The following is a 6000-nucleotide window of genomic DNA, read 5'->3' as shown; positions in this document are numbered from 1 at the left end:
CCAATCTATTCCTCACAGCTACTACATGTATATGGGGAGGAATCTTAATCAGCAGTGCACAAGGTAAAGAGCATGGATCTACAGAACTTCAGTATTAGCTTAAACTCCCAGTATTCATTAGGAATAACAGTAATTTTTTTAAATGGAGTGCAAACAATAAAAATGCACCAGAGCATTAAGACATAAGCTCAGTGCTCATGCAATGTCAGAGTACATATTGATTGTGTTGCCAGTCCATGTGCTGCAGCCCACAGCTCTGCTACGTGGCTTCCAGATGCTAAAGGAGAGCAAAGAGAGACAAGGCAATTATTGTGATGGAGCTGAGATCTGTCACCACAATAATAACCATGGACATCAGCTCAGTGGAAGGGGGTCTACTCAGCCAAAGAAACAAAGAAAAAATAAACAAAACAAAAAAAGGAAGAAGCATTAGGGAAAGGCTCTGAGAGTGGCTGAGACTCTTGGAAGGGGCATTTGGATCTTGTCTCCCTGTGTGCAGCAGTCACTTGCCAGAGGAGTATCTGGACACTTGGAGAACTTGGTACAGATTCAAAATGATGTTTGAGATATTTATCTTAACAACACTGTATTTTAATTTGTTCAAACTGCCATCTTTCTGTTGAAGACCATTCCAGATGATGTGGTGAAGCAGGACAGAATCAGATCTGTTCTCCAGACCAAGATGACAGCTTTCATTGCTGGCAAAGGACAGATAAGTAAAAGCTCGTTAAAAACCTTCATCACTGTCAGTGTGACATAGGAATTAAAAGAGCAGAATGAAGGAATAAGAGAGGCATTTCCACCAAAGGCTGGTAGAAAAAGAGTTTCCATCCTCATAAAATTCTGATACCTCAGATGGCTTCCTTTTTTAAAAATATCCAATTGTTTTAAGACTTTTTATCAAAACCTTCAGCAAAGGTGGTATCTTCAAGTAGAATATTCTGATTATAGTGGAATTTCAACAGAACATGGCTTTGCTTCAACATTTCAGTAATTTCTAATTAATTCTGACCAGTTTGTAGAAAGAGGCATTAAAATGAGATTTTGGAAATGCAGCATTTATTTTTTTCTTTTAAATTCAGTTATGTTTTTGCATTATCTAAATTTTTCCTAGTTTTCTTTTAATAGTGGAAAGCTTGCAATGTTACTTGCTACTGTCATAAAAACAAACCATATTTACCATGATGATTTATGTAGCTAGACAGTATGCAGCACGAATCTGAAGTCATATCTAGTTGAAATTTGCATGAAATGGTATTTTGTTACATTTTGGCGTTGCACCAAGAACTGTTGGCTGCACGTTCAGAAAGGATAAAAAAAAAATCTTTACCTTCATGTCAACTGGGGAGAGGGACTTGCGACATCACAAATTCCTATTGGATATTCATGATGTTTCAAGTAACTGCTATTTAAAAAAACCACCACCAACAAAACAAAAAACACAAAAAATAATACATATATATATATATAAATATTGGAAAAGAGGGGGGAAACCCCTAACACTGAACAAAAAGATGCTGCATTTCATTGAATCATTAGTACTTCTGAAACTCAAGAAAACTGGGTATTGTGTAAAATAGCTGGAGGGAACAGCTTCAGAACATTAAAACACAGTCCACAGGCAATTTTCTGAAAGAACCTCCCTTTCCATAGTTCTGTCCTCCTTTTTAGTATTTGAAACTAGATGCCTTAAGTGATATATGTATTGCTTCCCTTTCAATATGAAATCTCTCTTTGATAGGCTGCTTTGGTCTGGGGGCTCCCAACCGCTTCCCGCCGGGACCCCAGCACTTCAGCCAGGGATGCGGCCATGCAGGGAACGGCACCATCTTCTCTGTATGAACTGCTTGCTTTGGCTGTAGGGGGGTAGGGAACAGTTTTCTTATGAACTGTGGTTCTTTGTTCTTGTGTCAGTAGCTCTTCAGAACCAGAAGAGTGGTTTGCACATGGAAAACACTAGATGGTACCACTGCTGCTCTTCATTAATCAGTGAAATGAGGGGTTAAATTCTACCTCTTTAACACTGATGAAAACAAGGAGTAAATACAGTCTTGTCTGTAATGCTAAACTAAGATAAAATATACCTAACTAAGACAAGCTGAACCCTGGAGTTTTGGGGCAGAGAGTTGGCAGCTTTTAGAGATTTACAATTTATTTTTTTATTTTTTTATTTTGAACTGTAGAAGTTAGAGGCAAAGTTTCCTGTGGGTCATGAGTGGGGGCAGAGACTGAAACCACACCAGTCACTTTATTGTGGGATGGGCTGGCTCAGAAAGGCCTGCTGGTTTTGTTTTGTTGTTTTTGAAATAATCTCTAGGAGTTTTCTGCCAAACAACAAGAAAAAAATAACTGGAATTTTAAAATACCTGTAGTGGTTTTAGAGTAGTAAAGCCATGTGTGCATGTACATATGCATGATCAGTGTACAGAGTTTTGCTTGTATGCAAAACCAGGTGTTAGATTAAAATAGCCATTCTTACATCAGTTACAACTTCAAAAATTATATAAATACTACAAGTATAAAAGATATTATAAGAACAATATCTCAAGCAAAGTCAGTTTCCCTGCTTACTAATTCTGGGAGCTCATTCTCTTCTTCACTCCTGGAAAATGTTAATACTAACACTGTAAAAAACTTAAATATTTTTTAAATGAGCATTGATGTGTAGAATGTACACAGAAAAAATAGTTTTAAAATATGCATAGTGTACTTTCAAGCAATGGTGTAGAATATCATGCCTTCCTAGAATGATCTTTAATTGGAAGACTTTAATTGTGCTAAAGCAGAACACACATATAAAACAGGTGTTTACTCACTGAAGATACACAGAAGAAATTCAGCAGTATCTAAAGGCCCACAGTAATAGCAGTGAAGTTACAATTGCCTAGAAACAGCATAAGAGAGTGGAAAATTTAGCCTTATGTATTGATTTAAACGAAAGCCTGCATGAATGTTGTTAGATCATCTTGAAAGTGACATTGTGTTAAGAGGATTCAACCAATGAAGTTGTATTGATGTAAGCTTGGGAAGGATTTGGCCCTGCTTATCACACATACTATACATGCAGTGCTCATTCTCTTTTATTTTGCTCCATTCTGACCTAATGGTTGTCTCTGTTGTCTGTGATACTGACGTCATTCTTCACCCTGGCTTTTTTCCTCTCCCTGTATCTCCTGTGGCTTGTGTATTACTGTTCTTGTTGCTTTAGTCATCTATTTTTCCACCAGTTTCATCCTCATTGAAGTGTTCTTTTAAGAAATCTGATTATTAAAAGCTATCATTGAAGCTATATGTTTTCCTAATTTGAAATGCTTATATTTTTACCTTAATTCTTCTCAATATAAGCACCCAGGAGAAACACCAAAATTAAACCACTTAAGGCAAATTTTAATGTAAAAATATAACCATTTTCATCTATCCCTACCATCTCTTCATTGATTTCAGGATCTGTTCAAAGTGCCTCTTCTGTGTTTTCTTCCACAGATTTTCTCCAGACTTTTTAATCTACAGGCTTGACTTTCCATTCCACCTCTCCTTAGGAAGTAACTTTCATCAGAGCTGTGTGGGTACTGAATGCTATCAGGTAAGACTGTGAAACACACAGCTTTGTTTGCATTGTATATATGCAAATGCAGATAAGTCGGTGGGGACCAGGATTCCATTGGTCAGTGCTATGCAAAAGTGCCCCGAGATAAACAGACCATCTATGACACTGAATACCCCTAACTGTGTCTAAAGGGTGTATTTTGGATAAAAACAAGAGGAAATTGGGTTTTGAGATTTGAGAATGGTTAGGACACAAAGCCTGTGGCTACAAGAATATTGAATATAATAGGGATCATGATGGAGTAACCTCCCAGCCTTTCTTCTGGCATGAAAGGCAGTATTCATAGGGGAGGGGGCAGTACATTTGCTTTATTTCTTTTCCCTTACTCATCAATCTATGAAGGAAGACATCCTGCTAAGTTGCATGTTCCCACAACAACTTCAATATCCCTGTAGCTAGGACAAACGTGAAGACATCTCAGCTCTCCCCAGCAACTCCAAATTAAATCTGTATTGTTCCTGTTTTCCCCACCCCTCCAGTTAGCACTATTTGCCATTCTGTCCTTTGTTACAGTTTTACCAGCATTTTTATAAAACTGCTCCTAAGCTGCTTTTGCTATCTGAAAAAAAAACAACACTTTTCTCAGTCCTGCCATAGAATCCTATTGCTTTCCCATTTGTCTTCAAACTACATATGGTAACACCTGCTTGAGTGACTCCTTTTCTCTTGCTACAGATTTCCAGTTAACAGAGGGACAAAAGAGAGAATAAAAGATACTGCTGTGACAGTGAGTAACATCTGAAGAGTTCCATGGACTTGCAGAGATGTCTGTTTACTACTACCTTTGTACAAAAGGAATACATGTGCTAGCCACTAGGCAGCTGACAACTCCTATAGACCCCTTGCTTCCCTTATTCCCCTTTCAGGGATACTAGCAGCAAGTCCATTTCCAGTAGGCAAAAGAAGTGGAGTGCCTCCCTGTGTTACTTGTGAATTTAATTAATTTTCAGTTGTCTTAACATTAGATGGTTTAGAAATACGTTGGACAACAGTATTTCAGTTTTCACAGATAGGTGTTTGGGGCTTGCTGCTTTCTTGAACAATAACAGTATTTTTTACCCATTTAACTCATTATTTCCATATTTTGTAGCTATAATAGGAAGCAGTTGCAATATCAGCTCACACATTTCTGCAGCTGTGCCATCTAGTCCTAGGGTTTGCATACCACAGAGTAAAGAACAAAAATAAAAATCAGAACTTAGTCCTCAAAATTTTGCCCTGGAAAGGTTAAGACCTACCTCTCTGGAAGACTTCCATGGAAAGTCTCTGCTGTGCGTCTCCAGTAGCAGAGAGAAGTAATGGAGAACCAAGATGATGAGTGCTGGATTTCTTCCCCAGAAAAAACATAAAACAATCTTCTTGTCAGGGCACACTGCAGGCTGGCAGCTCTCTTAGGGCTGGGAGATGGGAGGAATCCTCAAAGTGAAGGACCTCATCAGCCAGGGCTCATCCCACCATCCCCAGCCAGGGAGCTAGGCAGGGCAGGGGAGAGCTCAGAGTAGCCCCCAGGACTCATCTGGCACCTCCCTGGGTACAGGGACAGCCCAAGACAGGCAGGATATCAGCCCACCTGTTAGGACAGTGAGCAAGAAAGGCTGTAGAGCACTGAAGATCAACCAGCAGCACTATAGCACCACCAGAACAGACTGGTGACTCCAGTCTGGGCTGAAATAGGGCCTGGGCAGGGTGGGGAAAAGGCCCCAGGTGGGGCTGATCAGGGCTGATCAGACCCATCAGTGCCTTCAGGGCCCTGGAAAATCTGAATGTATGTAAACACTTCCAAATAGCAGTTCTTTTCACTTCCACAGGCAGTTCTTGGAACTTAGTGATGGGTATGGGTTTAGTCCATTTTCCAGAAAGTGCCTCTGCCAAGGAGAAATGCATAAAGAAAAGAGTATTTCATCTGGATAACCCAATGTTTCCATTACAATCACATAACATCTAATTATGTACTCCATAAATCTTCATATTTTGTTATGGAGCTCATAATAACAAACCCTGATAAATAGATTCTCTCCCCTGGCCACTACCAATTGAGGATAAAAAAATACTTATTTATGAAGCTTTATTAATAAAATGTGAATAATTCAAACAGCTTCTTCAGTGAAGAAACAGCAGTGGAGCATATTCTTATTTGCATATAAATGAAATGATGCTTTAGTGTCAGAGTGAAGAATTAAGTCATATGAAATTTTACAATGTGGTCCTGACAGCCTCATAAATATTATGGTCATAAGTTGCAGTTTCCTAAAAATCTCATTTTATCTTTTATTACAAAAATATGACCAAAGGGCCAAGTCCTGCTCATTTTACATGTGTGAGTATTCCCAGTGACAACACAATTATTCAGTAAGTGAGGTTACCAGATTCTGCCTTATGTCAGGCAGTGGAGC

This window comes from Apus apus, chromosome 7 (assembly GCF_020740795.1).
Source record: "Apus apus isolate bApuApu2 chromosome 7, bApuApu2.pri.cur, whole genome shotgun sequence".
Taxonomy (NCBI): Eukaryota; Metazoa; Chordata; class Aves; order Apodiformes; family Apodidae; genus Apus; species Apus apus.
The sequence above is the reverse complement of the archived record's forward strand: the minus strand, read 5'-3'. Positions refer to the sequence as shown.